Source organism: Protopterus annectens, chromosome 8.part0, assembly GCF_019279795.1.
Source record: "Protopterus annectens isolate FY-2018-M chromosome 8.part0, PAN1.0, whole genome shotgun sequence".
In the NCBI taxonomy this organism is placed as follows: domain Eukaryota; kingdom Metazoa; phylum Chordata; order Ceratodontiformes; family Protopteridae; genus Protopterus; species Protopterus annectens.
The window spans coordinates 1,934,807,028-1,934,828,371 of record NC_056741.1 but is presented as its reverse complement, the minus strand read 5'-3'; the positions used below and the strand labels follow the sequence as shown (position 1 = coordinate 1,934,828,371).

The window sequence follows — 21,344 nt, the reverse complement described above, 5'->3', positions numbered from 1 at the left end:
GCTTTGTTTGGCCACTCTGGCCGCCTCATGACCAAACCACACCAACCGTGGGTAAATCCAGCATTACCCACACCCAGGCATGGGTTATTGCTATATTATGTTATCCTGGGTTATCATGTTAGGATTATGTGGCACATATATGAAGAAAGGAAATCAGGATATATATGTAAAGAAAGCTTATTATTGGTTAAAGAATTAATTTCTTAATACTTATTAAGCTAAAGCATGTGTTTAATATGGAAAATAAAATATAGAATATTAGCTTAGAGTACATATAGGAAAAGGAAAAATAACATTTATGTTGCTTATAGAGAAGTGAATCCTTGTTTCCTTCCTTTTACTTATGTCTCCAATAACTGAATTGGTAAACCTTTTCTTAGAAAAATAATTTTGTTATTAAAACAGTTAACATCAATGTTATACTAAAGCTAAAAGTAATTTGTCCTTTAGTTTCTTTTCTTCTCATAGAATTTCCAGGTGTTTACTTCTGCTTGTCTTTTCAAAGTACCACTGTTCCATGTCGTATCTTCAGTTTGGTCTAGAATTTTTTTGTTTGTTTGTAAAATAACAGCGCAGAGTCTGGGTCTTCAAAGTGACAAATTTCACCCGGAAGGAATAGTTTGAGCCTGGTAGAAAAGAGTAAATATACCTCAAACTGTCTTTTCTTAAGTTTCTTTTATGAGAGGCAAAAAAACTTTTCCTTTTGGTCATCACAGTATGGGAATAGTCATCAAATCTTATCAGTTTGTTATCCAGTTAAATAGGAGATTTGGAATTGGCTGTTTTAAGTATTAGCTCCTTCTCTTGAGATGAGAAGAACTTAACAATAACTGATTTTGGTGAAGAGTTAGTTTTTGATGAAGTAGGAACTAGAAACCTGTGTGTACATAGCTTCAGATAAATTCAGGGTCTTAGGAAGCCAGACAGTAAGAAAGTTGACTATATTTTCTCCTTCTGTCTTTTCAGGCAGTCCAAAAATATGCATCTTATTTCCCCTGGATCTGTTTGCCAAATCATCGGTTTTGTTCAGTCATAAGGTATTCTGTCGCAATAGAAATTCAATATTGTTCTCATCATTAGATTCTCTGCCTTCTATGCCATTAAAGGAATCTTCCATTCCAGATATCTGAGTGTTCTGTTGCTTTACAATCTCGTGTATCTGTTCTGTCTGTTGGTAGATTTTTCTTTAAAGCTGTCACGTTTGTCATCCATTCTGTCGATTTTTAAAGAAAGTTATTGTATGTTATATAGAACAGGTTGGAGTCCTTTCTTTAAAGCAAGTCCTGAGAGATTGTCTTTGAATGACTCATTTCAGAGCTACTGGTAAAGACCTTTCAAATGAACAATTTGGCAGAAGGAAATTCAAATATTTAGAATTTTTTTAGATAATACTCTTCTACAGATTATGTTCAAAAAGTTGGGTTAGGATATTATAAAAATAAAATTTCCTGTCAAAAATAGAAATAGAGTAACAGAGCAAGAAAACTGCTGCTAGCCTGTCACCATCCTCATAATTTTCATTTTTTAGATCTTGCTTTATTGAGCTTTTGTTTTACTTTTAATGTTTTGTTGGAGTTTTAAAAGTTTTAGGCTGAAAGTCAGAGCAATTTTTTTTTTCTGAATTGTGGGAAAAGTTTAGAAATGGTATCCTTAAGGTAAGGAAAACAGGTCCACATTTCATTATGTGAGAGCTTCCAGAAAAGACTGCTCTTTAGTTATTTTGGATAGTTTTTTTTTTTTGTGAGAGGGGTTATATTTTCTATACTCCCAATGTTTTCTTGCTTTTGATCTTGTTGTATTGCATTTTAGGGCTAGCAAGAAAATGTTTTTTCCTTCTGTGAGGTCAACGGGGTCAAATGTTTCTGAATTGTGGGAGGAGTTGAGAAGTAGCATTCTTATATAAAGTACAGAAAAAAGGCCAAGGTGTAATTGTTAAAGCTGTGGAAATGACTGTTCTTTTAAGTATTTATGATTTTTTTGTTTGTTTATAGTTTGTGTACTTGCATTCCATTTATTTTTTTTATCTTGTTTTGTTACAGTGTTATTTTACTTTAAATATTTTTCAGAAGTTTTTAGAAGTTGTAGGTTATGTCCAGAAAACATTGTGCTTACTTAACAGTCTGCTTGCTGCAGGAGCAACCAGTGACTATGCAATGTGAAATATGAAATACCATTGCCAGTAATTCTGACACATCCAGGACATTGAAATGTTGGTTGTGGAATACTCAGCAATCCTGGAACTGTGCCAAAGATGAGTGTCCACAGTGCTTATGGGCATTGACAACAGCCAGGGGATTCAGGTAATTGTGTGATGTTTTGGTTTTCTTTTTGATTGACCTGAGAGAGCTCAGCAGTTATCTTCCTTAGATGATGCTCCACTCAAAAGAGCTATTCAAGTGGTTTCGACTCCGCTCCAGATGCCAGTGCCAAACACAATGGGAGCAGTCTCAGTGTGCATGCATCAACAGCCTGTACTGCTGTAGGAAGAAATGGGATGGAAACTACCAGTGCAGTCATTCTTCAGTGTCTCCCTTCCACTGAAGGAGTTGTAGGAAGGACAGTAGCAAGAAACATTTACAACTGCTAGTTATTCAGCCAAGAACACAGAGGAAGAAGCCTTATTCTTTTACATGGCTAAATTCTTCACTTTGCTGAAAAAGGTACATACCAAACTCCTTTGATGCCAAAATAGAGGAAAATGCAAATAATGTCTTGTACTCCCTTGAATCCACTTTAGATGGCCTCTCATTTTTTACAGTTCATTGAAATAAGCTGGAGAAGGTCAAAGAGCATCCCTAGAGTTGTCTGATGACCCTGAACAAACACTGAATATTTCACCTTGTGATGGATTCATACTGGGGCATTTCTAATGCTATCTTTTACCATTTGTACATCCTTCCAGCAGATGCCAAGAAGACTGTCAGACTCCAGTAGATGATGCTATAATTTCCCAAGTAAAAGATCTTCTGTATTTATTAGTACATTGCAAGAAATTTGTATGAGACCTCGAGAGAGACAGGGACAGAGAGAGGGAAAATGAAATTGCCAGCATATATCACCTCCCACACTATTGTGAGTATTCCAAAAACTCAAGTATGCCTTGCCAGCCTTTCAGCTGGTGTGCCAACTGTCATATAAAAAGAAGGAATATCAGAACCACCAAAAAATCTACTTATTGCTTCTGTTTGTAATTGGATTGAATTGTTCTGTTGGTTGTTACCCTGTTTGGTCTCTACAAGCCTCCAGGATGTTTTGCAGTTTTATAATGGCTGCTCATGTTGTGATATCATCTGCCATCTGGCTGCTGAATACATTGAAGCTTTTTTCATTACAGTGTTGGAATGGAGCTGTTTCAGGTTGTCTACCTGCTTGTTCTCATGATGCCATATAGGCAATCTGTGGTAGATATGGATTCTGTACTTCAGTGATTTTACCTCATCATTGTACTTACTTCATTAAAAGGGCATTTCTGAACAGTGGTTTAAACCTAGGGACTGTTCAGAAATTGACTGGAACTTTCTTGATTGTCTGTTTGCAGTAAACTTTTATAATGTGGAGAATGGCCCAGGTATTATGAATTATGTAAACTGTGCAGCTGACTTGGGACAAGTTGCTTAGCTTGCTGTTTGATTTCAGTGCCTTCTGACATAGGGTAAAGGGTATATGCCTAAACAATGAGAGTAGACTAATTGATGGCCACTTCTTTAAAAAAAACACATTGGTGAAGTACACACATAGTGTACTCATTGCATGGCACATGCACATTGAAAACCAGTGCATGCATGTGCACTCAAACATACCACACATACACTAAGAAACACTACTCAACATCCTCACACAACACAAACAAGCTTTTTATTTAGGGGCAGGTGTTCATATCCCCATGGAAGTTCATGCTCTCCACTGCACCTGATCCAAAACTAATATAACCAACTCCAAAACTGTACTAACCTTGGAGTAAATGCTACTCAGGACAGTGAACTAATATAACCAACTCCAAAACTGTACTAACCTTGGAGTAAATGCTACTCAGGACAGTGAGTTGCACAGACATGCATCTCCCACCACATTCACTTCCCTCACAGTTCCAGTCACCCATTAACTCAACACACACTCATGTCTGACACACACAACAAGCAGCCATGCATACTCAGATGCACATACAGCAAATAGATGAACCTCTGAATACTCACTTGGTCATTCAGAGGCACGCAAACATACACACACACACACACACACACACACACACACACACACACACACACACACACACACACACACACACACCGTTTAGCAAACCCCACACACACACACACACACTAGTGCAACTCACATCTAAGGCCCTGCAGCTCTCCTACATACACACACACACACACACACACTCATGAAATCTGTTGCTTTATAGGAACAAAACTGTATAGGGTAGACTATATTCACCGACAAGCATCTGTGTGCACGCACAGAGGCTGTCAACACTATGTATACTCAATCAGTGCACATAGTTGAAAACGCAGCAAGCTTCAATGAGCTGGCACTTGACCACCAAGAATATGACAGAGGAAGCTACTCACAGCAAAGATGTGTTTATGATTTGCTATCTGAACTGATTCATTTTGAGACTTAGAAGCTTGAGAGATGGTACTTGATAGCACTTTTGCCTTTAGATTGTCAAAACAATTTGCTGTCAAACTTTGGTTAATTCATTTTACTTTAATGAATATTCTGACTGTTTTATGCTTGAAATTTTACTTAGACTGTAGCTGCATTGTATAATATTTTAGACACCGAATTATTCTCTTTTTATCAGTCATCATTTAGAAAGTGTTTAGGTGCAAGTATTCAGATAAAATTTGGACTGAGTTAAGTTACTGGCAAACTGACATTTGATGGAATAGGATATTCCCCAACCACACTGTCATTGACTGGCACAACCATTGCCCTCCAACAGTACTGCTACTTCTATTATGTGTGCGCACACTGTCAGAAATCCCAGCCCCCCTCTTTAAAGCAAATGCAGTGCAGAGCAGAACCCTACACAGCACTCTAAAAGTGATGAAGCAATACATACCCCTCATCCCTCTCTGTGGCAACTGTAATGCCTTGTGAGGTTCTGTGATTGGCATCCTGTATGTCAGTGACCAATGTAGTCCACAGACATATCTGCGACACACAACAATCCAACTTTCTAACCAGGCATGTTATGGACACCTGGCAATAAACAATAAATGCGATGTTGTCCTGTCTCACCTTCATTCTTAACTGGTTGGGTTCAGAACCAATAGTCTCTTCCCAGTTGACCTTTTATAAAAGCTCGAGGTCTTCCACTAGCTCGTGGCTGAAAACCCTATCCCATCATGCCCTAGGAAAGCTCCCCAGATCTCGTATACCGCTAAACAAGATCAGGTGCTTCCTACTGGCTCTGGCTAAGTGGAAATTTGTTATTCTCTTATTTTTACATTTTGAATAGTCTGTCAGTTTATTATTACTGTTGTACTCTAGTGTTATTAAACATATTTAGTGTGTTTTGTGCTATTTTTTTGGTGTTGGCCGTTGTTTTTTTCTTCACAAGGTCTTTTCCCCTTACTGTATCCCGGCTTAATATTTTTTTAAGCCCGTTTTTAGTTAGAGGGCTTCCTTTCTTTATATGTATAGGTGTTGATCTTGTGTTTTTTCCCCTAGTTTTTCCTATTGAAGTTACCAGGCTACCTCATTTAGATTAGAGGGCTGCCTTTGCCCATTTAAATTAGACTGCTTCTTTCCTTAAAATACATAGGCAAGCTCATTTAAGTTTGAGTGCTGTGTCGAACTTGAGTTTTCCCCCCTAGTTTTTCTCATTGAAGTTACCAGGCTACCACGTTTAAATTAGAGGGATGCCTTTGCCCGTTTAAACTATTAGGCCTTTTTTCTCTTTGTAGTTGGTGTGTTTCTATAAAAAAAAAAAAAAAAAAAAGTTGTAGTGCTTTATATATAGATACTTCATTGTAGCTATTAGTTTTTTCTATAGTTGTTGATTACTGAGATGTCTTCGAAGCAGTCTAAGGATGTTTAACCCTCAGGGTTTAAGAAATGTGTTAAGTGCAGCCAAAAAATGTCCGTTACTGATGGCCATACAGTTTGCATTTACTGTCTCGGAGTGGTACACCTTCAGGTGTCTTGTGCCATATGCCACCCCTTTAGTCATAGGGTGCTACTGGAGAGAAAGAATAAATTGATATTGAGAGGATCTGAAGTAGGGACTTCATTTGTCAGCAACCTGTGGGTCTTGGATCCGATATCGGATCCGAGCCGGCAATTATTTATACAGCTATGGATCCGAGCTCCTAGCTCCTCCCCTCACCCATAATCCCCTGCCAACCTCAATTGACCTCAGATCTAGTTTGCCACTTTTAGAGAGACAGCTGGATTGCAGAGCTCCTGGCGACTTCAGATAAGTGTTTATAAAAACTTTTTTAAAAAAACAGAAAATCTTCCTGTTTAATTTGAGTGTGTGTTTAGGTTCCCTTTAGGTTAATTTTACCTCTTTTAAATTTATTTTTTTTTTTTTTTAGTATTCCTCCCCTCGCTGGTCGTAGAGTGTGTGTGTTGTTTGTGTGTTGGGGCCTGGTGTGTGTGTGTAGTCCTTTCCTTTTCTAAGTGCACCGAGTGTGGCCATAAGCTTTCACCGGCGGATGGCCACACTTGGTGCGTTCGGTGCCTTGGGGTTGAACACCTGTCCTCAGGATGCACGATTTGTGCAGGGTTCAACCCCAGGGCACTGAAAGAACGGAGGTCGAAGCTGGTCCTGGCGGGACTTTTGCCCCTGGAGTCTGCTTCGGCCTCCGCTACTCCCGTGGCACCTCCCCAGCCCGTGGTGGTGGCCACTCCTGCCCCCCTTCCTCCAGCCGGGATTCAAACTCCCTCTAAAGCGCCAGAGGATAGGGAGGCCAGGAGGGAGAAATGGAGGGAGAAGCACCACAAGTGGCGGGCCGAGGCCTCCGCTTCGGCCCCCCCAGTTAAGCGGGCTTCTCCCTCCACGGCTTCCAGGTCTCCTCCTCCTCGGCTCCGATCACCTTGCTTCTCCCAGGGACCTGAGGAGGAGGAGACCCGATCTCCATCGAGGTCATCGAGGCGGCACTCCAGGCCTGCCTCGGTGGCCTCGTCGAGATCCATCTACAGCCTATCTGACGCAGACTTGGACCGGATGATGAGAAGGTTCATCCAGGCCCAGCTGCAGATGGGAGTGCTCCTGCCTCCCCCCCCCTTCGGGGGGGAGCTCGACACCCTTTTTTGCTCCGATAGCTCCTTCTCTGACCCGCTTCTCAGGTTCAGAGCGTTTGGAGCCGGGCAGCGTTGGAGCCGGTGGTGGGCGGATCCCGTTGGCCCATTCTCACTGCCCGCAGTCTGCCCGTTCCGACTCTCGGGCCGACTTCCGCGAACGCGGGAGGGAGGCGGATCAGTGAATTCGGTGCCGCCGGCCCAGGTCGGAGCACACGTCCCGGTCCCCGGATCCGCGGCGCGATCCCGTTCCCGATCCCTTCATCAATGGGAGTCGGGGAGTGGGCTCTTGGAGCCCAGGGAGGAGCCCTCGCCTTCGGGCCGGATGTGTGGAGGGCTCTGTCAGAGCATCCAGACCCCGACGGCCTCCCACCTCGCACTCACCCTGCCATCTCTGCTGGGCATGGGCCAGCCACAGGGACAGGGGGACACTGCCACAGCTTTCAATGTCCCAGGTTGTGGAACAGGACTTGGACAGCGACCTCTCGGACTCCCCCACAGCTCTGGATGTGCTGACAAGCACAAGTGTAGCAGGAGTGTACGTGGACTCCCTGAGTCTTAACAGAGGACACACTGGGGATGCAGGGTAGGGCCCAAGATCAGATCCCGAGGATGTCTCCTTGGAGACATCATGGAAATGCTTAGGCTCGGGGGGGGGGTCTGCCCCAAGGCTTCCTCCGATGAGTCCGTGCTCCTGGAGGCAGTCGAAGCAGGCCCGTCTACCTCTTGGGTGTCCCCTCCGGCCGACCCCTTGGTGGACCTTGTGACCACTAAGGAGACGGCCACTGTGGAGCCTATTCTCAAATGCCTGGACAGGATATTGAGCCCCCCCACAGACTGTCCCCACTGGAGCAAGGGTCCCCTTGTAGATGCCATGTTGATGGCGGCAGCCACTAAGAGGGAACTGGCTCAGGAGAGTCCCTCGGTCCATCCTACAAGCAAGGAGTCTCGATTGATGGATCGCCTTGGGAAGCGGGTATTCAGTTCAGTGACCTTCTCGGTAAGGTCTAGGAACTACATGGCACACATCATCAGGATGCAGCGCGATCTTATCAAAGAATACGCTGCTTCCTCCCCGGAGTCCATGTCGGCAGAGGACAAGCAATTGTACTCCACTCGTATGGCCACTCTCAGATCTGTTTCCAACACCTCTATGCAGCTTCTGTCTCACGCTACTGAGGGAGCCGCTAGAGCCAGCAGAGCGGGCCTAGTGTTGAGGTGCCAGGCCTGGCTCTGACATTGTGACTTCGCAGAGCCCTTTAAGGCGTCCTTTGTGAATGCCCCCTTTGATGGTTCTGCCTTATTTGGCAAAACCGTTCGCGACACACTTGTCCAGAGCGAGAAGGACGGGAAGACGCTGTCTGCCGTCGGAGTCCGCTTCTCTGCTCCCCAGAGGTCATTTTCCAAGGACCAAAAGGGACAGAAGAAGATGTGGATCCGGAAATCGCAGCATTCCCAACCTGCTCCGGACAACCAGTCCTTCCGTGGCAGAGGGGCACCGAGAAATTTTGGGTCCAGACAATCCTTCTCTGATCGGCCCACGCAACAGCCCTGAAGGGTTCCCCGACTGCTCCACTCTGGAGGCAGTCTGGGGGCGTTTCTCGAGGCACCTGGTGGCATGGGAGTCCATTACGTCAGACCGCTGGGTGCTTCGGATTATATCCAGAGGTTACAAATTCCCTATGCTTCACGTCCCCAGACTCAAGAACCTCCCCGATGTACCACCCGATCAGAGGGACGCTGCAGCCATGGAAATCCAGCAGCTGCTCGAAAAAAGGGCCATCCAACCCGTCCCCCTAGACCAGCTCGGATTAGGGTTTTACTCCAGGTTCTTTCTGGTGCCAAAAAAGACGGGGGACCTGAGACCAATCCTAGACCTCTCCCTCTTGAACCTGGCAGTAACCAAGGAGAAATTCCGAATGGTCACTCTTCAATCCATTCTCCCCCTGTTACTGGAGAATGACTGGATGTGCTCTATAGACCTCAAGGATGCGTACTACCACATCTTAATGGACAGGCGATCCAGGAGGTTTCTCCGCTTCCAGCTGGGAGCCAGTCACTATCAGTTCAGAGTCCTTCCCTTTGGCCTCACCACAGCCCCCAGGGTATTCACCAAGGTTTTAGCAGTGTTAGCGGCCCACCTGAGACTCCATGGAATGCAGGTCTTCCGGTACCTGAACGACTGGCTCCTTACCGCCCCAACGAGGCATCTACTCTGCTCAGCCAGAGACTTTTTTCTTCGCCTAATCCCCCGGTTAGGCGTTATGATCAATATGGACAAGTCCTCCCTTGCTCCAACACAAGTGATAGACTTCATAGGGGCCAGGTTGGATACAAGAAGTCTTCGAGCCTACCTCACCTCGGAACGACTACACAACCTCAGTCTTCATGTGCGGGCCATCCTCCAATCAGAAGCTCCTCCCACGGAATTGGTCCTGAGGGCACTGGGCTCTATGGCAGCGGTGATTACTCTTCTCCCATACGCTCACCTAAACATGAGGGTATTACAGTGGACCCTTCAAGTACAGTGGTCCTTCCAGCTTCTCCCTCTTCACCACCCTGTCTCAATCAGCAAAGCTTGCAGGTGGGCCCTGTTATGGTGGCTGCATTCCCCAGACCTCCATACAGGTCGGTCCTTCTGCGCTCCACCTCCCGTAATCACAGTGACCACGGACGCTTCTCGCCTCGGGTGGGGGGGGCATTGCTCAGGCAGAACAGTCCAAGGCACATGGAACGACTCGGAGACCTCCCTGCATATCAATGTTCTGGAGATGAGGGCAGTGCTGTTAGCATTGCAAGCACTTCACAACCTTCTTCCTGTCGGAACCATTGCGATTCAGACGGACAACATGTCAGTTGTCTGGTATATCAACAAACAGGGGGGAACCAGGTCTTATCCTCTATGCCGAGAGGCCATGGGAGTGTGGGAATGGGCGATCTCCACCAACCGCTTTCTAATTGCAATGCACATTCCGGGATGGTCCAACATCCTGGCGGACAAACTCAGCAGCACTATTCTTTCCCCTTATGAGTAGTCTCTCAACTCCCATGTAGCGAAGCAGATTTTTGCAAAATGGGGGCAACCCTGCTGCGATCTTTTTGCCTCTCCCTCAAATACGAAATGCAACAACTTTTTCGCCCTGATTCCCCCAACAGGGGAAGCCCCGAGAGACGCTCTAGTGCATGCTTGGCCACCCGGTCTACTTTATGCCTATCCTCCTCTTCCCCTGATGCTAAAGATGTTACAGAAAGCCTCTCGGTTGGGGAGCAAGATGATCCTCATTGCCCCATTCTGGCCTCGACAAACTTGGTTCCCTTACCTGTGGTCTCACTTGGTGAATCCTCCCTGGATTCTAGATCCCAGTCCGGATCTGATTTCCCACCCATCAGGCTTGCCGACCCCGAACCTGGACAGCCTGAAGCTAACGGCTTGACTGCTCCAGTTCTACTCCTAATTAGGACTCCTGGTATCTCCTCTCCGGTCAAAGCCATCTTGGTGGCAGCGCATAAACCTTCCACCAGGAAGGTTTACCGCAGTAAATGGCAGCGCTTTTAGTTTAGGCGGAGCATCATAATGTGGACCCCTTTACTGCTCCGCTGACGTCAGTTTTGGACTTCCTTACAGGGCCTTTTCATCAAGGGGCCAGCTGTTCGACAGTCAAGGTACTATTGGTAGCCATTTCACATTACCATGTAGGTCACAAAACTGGTCCCTTGATGTCAGCTAAATTATGTAAGACCTTCCTCAAGGGTACCTTTTTGCTTAGGCCCCCGATCAGAGAAGCCGTACCCCCTTGGGATCTATCGCTAGGTCTTCAGGCCTTGACTGCTTCCCCCTTTGAACCAGCTGCCTCTGCTGATCTTAAATACCTGTCTTGGAAAACAGCTTTCCTAGTAGCCATCACCTCTGCGAAAAGAGTTTCAGAACTTCAAGCTCTTTCCGTAAAACCCCCGTATTTGGTGTTTCATCAGGATAGAGTGTACCTCAGGACCAATCCATCCTTCCTACCTAAGGTGGCCTCAGAAACCAACATCAATCAGTTCATCAATCTCCCTGTTTTCTTCCCTAATTACCAAAATAAAGGAGAATACAAGCTGCACTCGTTAGATGTGCACAGGCAGCTGCATTTCTATATTCATAGATCTGCTGGTCACAGACAATCTGATCAGCTGTCCGTCTCCTTTTCTAAATTCAATTTGGGTAAAGCTGTTTCAAAGGTCACCTTATCACAGTGGATTTCCCAATGTATCCGTCTAGCTTATGAGGCTTCTGGGAGGCCCGCAGCTCACTCTACTCGTTCCGTATCTACTTCTACTGAATTCAGATCTAGAGTCCATTTGGATGATATTTGCTCGGCAACCACTTGGGCCTCATCTCATACCTTTGTTCACCATTACAAGTTGGATGTCACCTCCAGAGGTATAGCATCTTTTGGCTCCGCAGTGCTCCGGAACATCCTTCCATGATGGCCGCCCGAGATTCAGGTAGCTGGGGACTCTGTCCCACAGTTTGCTGACAAATGAAGTCCCTACTTCAGATTTAGAAGTTATGTACTCACCATAACGTTCCATCTGAGTAGGTGTCTTCATTTGTCTGCAACCATCCCCCCCTCCTTCCCCCTGACCTTCAGAAGATTTAGTATTATTCCTGCCTTTTTGGGATACCCTTTCAGGTATATAAGAGGGCAAACTTGATATGAGGTCAATTGGGGTTGGCAGGGGATTATGGGTGAGGGGAGGAGCTAGGAGCTCGGATCCATAGCTGTATAAATAATTGCCGGCTCGGATCTGATATCGGATCCAAGACCCACAGGTTGCAGACAAATGAAGACACCTACTCAGATGGAACGTTATGGTGAGTACATAACTTCTAATTTATTGAAGACCCCCTTTTCAGAAGCTATCGAAGAAGGTCAGGGTCCTTCAAAATTGGGCCATTCTCCCTCTTCAAAATCAGATAAATTGAGGAAAAGGTCATCTTCCTCAGATGCTCATTCAGAGCTGGCTAAAAAGTTACAGAAAGTTTCATCTTCGGACCCGAAGGCTGTTGGGCCCAAGATTGCTTCTACCCCAGTTCCTTCGGAGTCATTGGGTTTTCATGTATGGAGCTGGTCCCCGAAACTGGAACTGGTATCTCCAACCTTAAGTTCTCCTTTGTTACAGGTTTCCAGATCTCCTGCTCCCTCCACTCGATACTCCAGGAGCCTCTCTGATGATGTGGATAGCGTGGTGTGGAGGCTGTTAAAGACACTGGCAATGGCTGAATTGTTGTCAGATCCAACCCAGAAGGCTTTGGAACCGACCAAGCCTACCCTTTCACCATCAATTCCTCCTCTGATCCAATCTCGGACATCAGAGCCGGAATGTCTTGAACTAATTGTAGTGGAACCGTCGGAGCCGAGACCTAGTCCAGGTTCTTTGGGTCCTACTACTGCTCTGACATCCTCAGTTCCATCCGAAGTCGAGGATTCTAGGAGCTGAAGCTCTCTGGATGGGTCAGGGAGGAGATTCGGATCGGACAGTTGTCTGATCCGAACTTGCCTCTTGGTGCTTCAGTGCGGGTGAGCTCGGCTCATACATTTGCCTCGGAGCCAATCCCTTTGGTTCTGGGGATCTCCTCTTTTTCTTCGGAGCTGGGAGTTTCCTTGGATCAGGGGCGGGGGGCATTTGAGGTGATGAGAATACTGTCCCCACAGACAGGTCCACTCTCAGGTCTGGACATTTTTCCCCTAAAGGCAACGTTGTCCATCTTAGCACCACTGCATCCACAGTGACACAGAGACCCCTAAGCCTCAGAATGCCCCATTTGGTGAACCCCTCTCCTCTCCAGAATATCCTTTTGAGGAGGACCCTCAGAAGAGACTATGCAAGAGGAAGCATTTAGACTCCCCAAAGGAATCCATCACATCCGATATAGACCTTGATGAGTCTGAAGGGTCCCCACGGTCATTGTCTGAGGGTGTCTGCTTTACAGGCATCCTGGAAATACTTAGAGAGGTGGCTGGAAGCCCATCAACCCTTCTGAGGAGGAGTCTGTATACCTGAAGTCTTTTGGGTCTTGCCCTTCCACAATTTGGGTGTATCTGCCTTTTGACGAACTGATGGACCTAGTTTGTTGAAAGACATGGGAGTCTCCAGACTCAGTGGAGCCCATTCCTCGGAGGCCAAACAAATTCATAACGTCTCCTACAGACAAAAGTTTTCTTACAAAGGGAGTCCCAGTAGATGCCATAGTGGTGGCAGCAGCCACCAAAAAGGAACTTTCAGGGATGTCCTCTTCTGTCCATCTGCAGAACAAGGAGTCTCATACAATGGACAGATACGGACAGTGCACCTTTTCTACAGTGACATCTGCACTCAGATCACTGAATTATCTCACCACTTTGCCAGACTTCAGAGAGATCTCTTGAAGGAGCTAGGAGATGCTCTCCAAGGTTCAGTATCTGAAGGGGTTTCAGAGAAGGTTTCCTCTTAGCTCTCCACTTTAAATTCAGTGGTCAGCTCCTCCATGAGACTCATTTATTATGCAGCAGATGGAGCAAGTGGGGTAGTGGGTTCAGGAATGGTTGTGTGACTTTGTGGAGCCCTCTAAATCTTCCTTTATTAATGTCCCTTTCAACGGCTCATCCCTGTTTGGGCCAAAAGTTAAAGACGGACTAACCAGGTGTGAACAAGTAGGAAAAACTCTCTCTGCTGCAGCATTCCATTTTTGCCTACCTTCTAGACCTTATCCAAAAGGTCAAAAGGGAGGAAAAAAAAATGTGGTTCTGAAAATCCCAGAGAGCTTTCCAGGACCCACGTTGTGATTCTTCCCCCAGGGGCAGAGGGGGAAGCTGTAATGGAATACACCAGCTACGTGGCAGAGGGGGTCCACAAAATCAAGGTGACAGGGAATCTTTTCTTGATAACCCTTTTCAGTGCTCCTGAAAGGAGGCCCGCCTGGCCATCTCTGGAGCAGTCGGGTCGCTTATCTTTGTACCCAGAAACCTGGCTAAAAATAACAAAAGACAAGTGGGTACAAAGCATCATATCCAGAGGTTACTCCATACCCTTTTCTGTCCCCATACCAACATAAAAAACATCCCGGATGTTCCACCCAGTCAGAGGGAATGGGTAACTCTAGAAATACAAAAGTTGCTAAAAAAAAAAGAGTCATCCAGACAGTTCCCGCAGACCAAATAGGATCCGGAACTTACTCAAGGTTCTTTTTAGTTCCAAAGAAAACGGGACTGGAGACCCATCCTGGATCTGAGCAAATTAAACAAGTCAATAAAAAAGTCAAAGTTCCAGATGTAACACTACTGCCAATACTCCCTTTTCTTGGACAAGATGATTGGATGTGCTCCATAGACTACTAGGATGCGTACTGTCACATAAAAATGGACAGGTGATCCAGGAGTCATTTGCTCTTTCAGCTGGGAGCCAGTCACTACCAATTTTGAGCTCTACCCTTTGGTCTCACTACAGCCCCCAGAGTGTTCACCAAGTATATGGTAGTGGTTATTTCTCACTTGAGATGCCTAGGATTCCGAGTGTTTCCGTACCTAGACGACTGGCTCCTAACCGTCACCACAGAGCATCTTCTAATCAGAGTGAGAGATACCACATTGTAGCTCTGCTGTCACCTGGGAATCGCAATAAATTACAAAAAATCTGCCTTGTTGCCATCTTATTGTTTTGTTTTTATAGTAGCAGATCTTATTGTATTGTTTTTATAGGAGCAGATCTAGATACAACAAAAATGATGTCAAAACTTCCCCTTGAAAGAGTCCAAGTCCTACGACATCAAGTCAAAAACTTACTTTTCAAGAGAAAAATACAAGCAAGAACAGTCCTGAAAATCATGGGGGCCATGGCAGCAGCAATAAACTTGATTCAATTAGCACATCTGCATATGAGAATTCTGCAGTGGCTACAGTTCACTCAGTGGTCCATGCAGGAACTACCCATGTCCCACCAAATTATGATAACAGAATCTTGCAAGAAGGACCTTTGTTGGTGGGTTCACTCCACTCAAGTGACATTAGGTCGACCCTTTGTTCTTCCACAACCTTTAGCCACAGTGACCATGGACACTTCCCAGATTGGGGGGGGGGGGGCATTATCTAGGAAGGCAATCCAAGGCACTTGGCAAGATCATGAGCCCCATTTGCACATCACTGTCCTAGAGATGAGGGCGGTGCGTCTAGCATTGCCAGCATTCCAACACTTTCTTCCACTAGGAACTATTGCAGTACAGACAGACAACATGTCGGTTATGTGGTACATAAACAAACAAGGAGGAACCAGGTCTTAGCCCCTATCTCGGGAGACCCTGAGAGTATGGAAATGGGTGACCTCCTCCCAACACTTTGTCATAGCAGTGAAAATCCCGGGAAAATCCAACATGATAGCAGACAAACTAAGCAGAGCGATTCTGATGCCTCATGAGTGGTCCCTAAAACAAGAAGTAGCGGACATGATTTTCCGCAAATGGGACCAACCTTGCTGCAACCTCTTTGCCACATCCATGAATGCCAAATGCAGCGAATATCTTGCCCTAATCCCCCCTCCAGGGGACTCACCAAGGGATACACTTGTACACAATTAGCCCTCGGGTCTCCTGTATGCATTCCCTCCCTTTCCATTGATACCCATAGTTCTTCAGAAAGCCAGTTCCTTGGGAAGGAACTTGATATCGTTACTCCATACTGGTCTCGTCAAATCTGGTTCCCCTTCCTTTGGCCTCATCTCCAGGAGGAACTATGTATTCTGGATCCAGTTCCGGACCTTCTGACTCATGCATCAGGAATGCTCCACCCCTCCCGTCAAACCCTCAAATTGACAGCTTGGCTGCTCTGATTCCAAACATCACCAGGCTCCCTAACCTTTCTTCATCTGTGAAACATATTCTGATCTCATCTCATAAGGCTTCAACGAGAAAAATGAGCAAATGAAAAAGATTCTCTTCTTGGGGCCTTGAATAATCACATTGACCCTTTCTCTGCCCCAATACCTTCCATTCTTGAATTCTTGGCAAAGCTCTTTAATGAAGGTGCAGCTGCAGCTACTATTCAAGTTCACTTAGCAGCAATATCTAATTTCCATTTAGTTGAATCAGGGCTGAACATGATGTCCCACAGACTTTGCAAAGCATTTCTTAAAGGCATTGTTTTATTAAGACCACTCATTAAAGCTCCTCCAGCACCATGGGACCTGAATTTTGTCTTGTCCCATTTGATTCTTCCACCATTTGAACCTGCATCATCCTGTGATCTAAAGTATTTGACTTCGAAGACGATTCTTTTAATAGCCATCACTACTGCTAGAAGAGCTTCAGAGCTACAGGCATTGTCTATAAAGCCCCCTTACATGCTTTTCCACAAAGACAGAGTATCTCTTTGAACAAACCCATCCTTTCTACCCAAAGTATGCTCAGAATCTAATTTAAACCAATCCATAGAACTACCAGTCTTTTTCCGCAACTATGGCCACAAGGCAGAATATTTGCTACACCAACTAGATGTACACAGACAATTAAGTTTCTACTTAGATAGGACGAAGGACTTCAGACAATCTGACCCATTATTTGTATCATTTTCAGACTTAAGAAAGATGCTCCTGTCTCTAAAGTCACACTTATAAAGTGGCTGTCATATTATAGGTTCATAGGTTTATACTAGGCTATCTGCCCTAAGGCATTTATAAGCCTAGCCCAAATTTTTGTGGCTTACGCCATCCCTTATATGAAAAAATACTGTGCCCATTAGTTTGTTGTGCCTCTGTCCAGCAGTGACACAGAGATGATTCCCGGGGTAAACCTACGATCTCCCATCCACAGGTCAAGATTTCTCTTGAACAGAGCCAGCGAGGTGCTCTGCCTCACATGGACCGGGATTTTATTCCACAGCATAGGGAGTCTCTGAGTGATAAATCTATCCCTCCAGGACGTCCTATTTATATCCGTGCTAAGGTTTAAGTCGCTTGCTCTAGTGGTTTTGGTGGATTTGGATTTTTTGAGGTGGAGCATGTCCATTAATTCGGGTTGGACATGGCCTTGTATGTCAGGCACATGTCACCTCTGAGCAGACGGTATGCGACTGAATAGAGCTGGAGTTTCTTCAATCTGGCAGCATATGACAGATTTTGGAGTCTCTTTATCCTTTTGGTGAGGAACTTTTGGGGTCTCTCCAATTGCTGCAGATGTCGGGTGAGATACATCCCGAATGGGGCATTGTACTTGATCATTGGTCTGATAAGTGAAGAGTACAGGGGAACAATGACCTCACTAGATCTGGATGTGAATCCCTTCATGATCAGGTGGGCAATGTAGAAGGTCTTTCTAACCACTTTAGCAATGTGAGTGTCAAAAGAAAGGCCACTGTCAACCTGGGTCCCCAGGTCCCTGATAACCTCTTCTGTGCTTAGTGGATTGCCACCTATATGGTAGCTTGGGGTTACCTTGTTTTTCCTGAAGGGTATGACTATACATTTTTTGGCGTTTAACTTCAGGCCACGGCTATGGCACCAGCTATCTGTTTCCGTGAGTCCCTTCTGTAGGATATCCGTGTCCGATGCACTTTCCACTATGGCGCCCAGTTTGCAGTCGTCTGCAAACTTTATCAGCCAAAGTCCTCCCATGTTGGCCTGTACTTCTGAGAAGTAGATGTCGAACAATAGGGGGCCAAGGACCGAGCCCTGTGGGACACCACTTGTGACCGGCTTGGAGTCTGACATAGCGCCAGCAACTCTAACCCTGTGGGTTCTGTCCTTAAGCCAGTTTGCAACCCATCTTGTGACATGGGTTTACATTTAAGCTGGTAAGTTTTTCTACAATACCCGAGTGGGGTATTGTGTCGAAAGCCTTTGCAAGGTCAAGGTAGGCTGTATGGACTGCCTTTCCCTCATCAATGGCCTTGGTGACTGTTTCGAAGAAGTCGACCAAGTTCAAAAGGCATGATCTTCCCTTGACGAAGCCAAACTGGGTCGGGTCCAATGTCTGCAAGTCCCCTATATCTTTGTTTATGAGCTCCATTATGATCCTCTCCATAGCTTTGCAGACTAGACTTGTTAAGCTTATGGGGCGGTAATTACCAGGGTCCGTAGAGGCACCGCCTTTGTGGAGTGGGACCACAGTTGCCGTACGCCACTCCTTGGACACGTATCCTGTGGTAAGGCTGAGATTAAACAGCTGCCTTATGTGCGGGTTTAATTCCTCATTTAGCTCGTGTAGCACACAGCCGGGGACACCATCCGGTCCCATTGATGCTGTGTTTTTAGCTTTAGAATATTGTATTACTTTTACCTACAAATCTCAAAACAAAGATCTCTCCTATAAAGTAAAATGTCATTCTACAAGAGCTATAGCAACCACTTCTGCCTTTTGGGTTAGACTGCCAGTTGACACTATTTGTGCTGCAGCAACATGGGCAAGGCCTCACACCTTTATCACTCATTGCAAAGTGGATTTGCCCTCCAGGAAAAGGGCCTCTTTTGAGTCCACTGTTCTGAAGAATATTCTCCCTTCAGCCACCCAAGAAAGATGGTGCTAGGGAACGCTGTCCCAACCAGTTAAGAATGAAGGCGAAATAGGACAACATCACATAGTTATGTACTCACCATAACATTCCATGTGTGTTGTCCATCTCGCCTTCATTCTTACATCCCACCCTCCTTTCCCCAGCCTTTGGCTCCTGGAGAACCGAGCGGTTACAATTGGTAATTAATGTTCTCTGACCTTCATTGCTCTATAAGATATTAGATAGTTCATTTGGTACCTTTTGTTATATCAGCAAACAAGATCTGGGGAGCTTTCCCTAGGACATGATGGGATAGGGTTTTCAGCCGCAAGCTAGTGGAAGACCTCAAACTTTTGTATAAGGCCAAGTCGGAACCGAGGATCAGTTCCAAACCCAACCAGTTAAGAATGGAGGCACGATAGACAACATACATGGAACATTATGGTGAGTACATAACTTCTTTTTATTTTTTAAAAATCATACCTTACTAGCAAATAGTCCTTACTTAACTAGACTTCCAGACTAGCTTCTACAGTTCACCTTCTAGAACTAAACAAACCACTGACTACCAAGCTGTCTATGTACAGGACAAAGACTTTCTAACCCTGGCAGCCACTTTTCATGAAGTCCATCGTGATCTGTTCATATTCATTTAGTATGGACATTCACTGTAAATACTCTGAAGATAAACTGAAGAAGGCAGTCAAACACCAGTCTCTGCTGAGATTAACTAGCTTTTGCAAAGACAATAAAATCAAACCAGTGTAAAGTATAGCATCACCTTTTGGAGATGCAGCCTCCTTTATTTAATTTTCTCTAACTTTTGTATTTCTTTTCCTTTAGGCTTTGCGATGTCCTGTTTCGTGGATTAAGAGAAGACTAAATCACCATCATCTGATTCCACTTTGACATCTCTTCGAAGTGTTAATGAATATTTTCAGCAGCAATGTTGCATTATATTACTCAGGTGCACATAGCTGATTAAAGATTACCTTCTGGGCTCTATAAGCCATATGGATTGAGCAGTGCCGATCTCAGTGCAGTCTTTTTGTTAACCTTCGCTGTTCTTAAGTTTCATTTCTAAGGATCAGTTTGTCTCAAATATGCATGTAAGACACCCAGTGCATAGTTGTGTAGTAAATGCAACCTTTGTTACCCTGTGTGCTTATAGACTGGATATCTGAATGAGGGTCTTTGAATGTGATAAAACGTATTGTTAAAAATGATGCTTCATTAGGATGTGATTATAATAATTGAGTTCAAACCAAAGTATTAACTTGTTAGAATGTCATCATGTGACAGATTACATGAAATTATTTGTATATCATTAAACTCAGTATACTGCAGGAATGTATTGTCTACAATAAAAGAAATTCAATGTAATTTTTGGTTATGTTTTTCTTTTGAGATTTTATCCATGAACTTTGACTTTCCTGTGTTTCTGTGACCATTTTGGTGTACTTAAGCAGTTTTTACTCTTTTTACAAAAATAAAAAATACACCAAATGATGTAGCTTGAAAGTGCTGCTTTGGTATAACATTGTACTGGTAAAGAAACTCAGCTGCACATTTTTATAGTATATCTTTTCTAAGTTTATTTCTGTACTCTTTGTCTTAAAATAGATGAGCAACACTTCTGCAACAGGATAACCAGAGACTAGCCGTAAATTATGCTAGATTTACTCACATTAAACATGGTTTTACCACATGTGCAAACCATACATGGGTGAGTATCATTAGGAGTGAGTATGCCAGGCATCATTGTCAGTCAGAAGGTGAACACCACTATTATACAATGGAATTATGTATAAAGAAGTGCATGTTAAGTCATTGGAATGTGTGCAACACTCTGTGCACGCTCATATCTCTAAACTTTGTGGCACACGTGCAGTACTATCATACTGCAGTTTTGTGCCACTGGTAAACTTTGGGGAGTTTAATTTATGTGCAGAAAAAAACTTTTTTTTAAACAGTTACTGGCACTAGTGCACGTTTGAAAAAGTATATATGCTGATTCAGAGAGTTAAACTGACATTATTTTTTGAAGAATGTGTGTTTGCTGCTGGTCTTGTAATGGTGACATCTTAAGTGTTTACACTGTTTTGGTGACTGGCACTTATATTAATGATTTAGTTTCACCAGCAGTGGTAGTCATACATTTCCAGTCATTTCAAAGAATTTTGTTTAACTGCTGTCACCTTTCAGTTAAGTGTCCTATGATGATTCTGTCTCTGCCCTTTCATTTATTACAATCATTTTTCAAAGGTCTATCATCCAAGAACATTTTCTTCATATAGGTATTCTACTAATTTGACAGTTTAATATCCACATCTTGATCTGATATTGTCTTTTCCATCTGCTTCAACTGTTGGAGTGTATTGGATCCAAAGCCTGCAGCTTGGACTTCTGCTCCAAAGCTAAAAATCATCTCCTCTCCCATAATGCACCAACAACCAGTCTACCTACTGATCTTGTTTGCTGCACTAAATGATAAACATGTTCTCTATGACTAATCTCTTAACAGGTAAGTGCTTTTTACTTATAGCATTATTCTTCACATTCTTGCCTTCCTCTTTCCCTCCTGACACCTCT

The 21,344-nt window shown here is 44.6% G+C and overlaps 1 protein-coding gene across 2 annotated transcripts in view; it reads left to right on the top strand.

Moving 5' to 3' along the window:
- The window catches only part of LOC122809737 (cytochrome c oxidase assembly factor 1 homolog), a 651,317-nt gene extending 631,182 nt beyond the window's left edge, over nt 1–20,135 (top strand). For both annotated transcript variants that reach the window (XM_044081449.1, XM_044081448.1), the window contains exon 6: nt 19,596–20,135. The gene's annotated coding sequence lies outside the window, so the exon portion shown is untranslated. The remainder of the gene's footprint in view (nt 1–19,595) is intronic.
- The last annotated feature ends 1,209 nt before the right edge of the window (nt 20,136–21,344 follow it).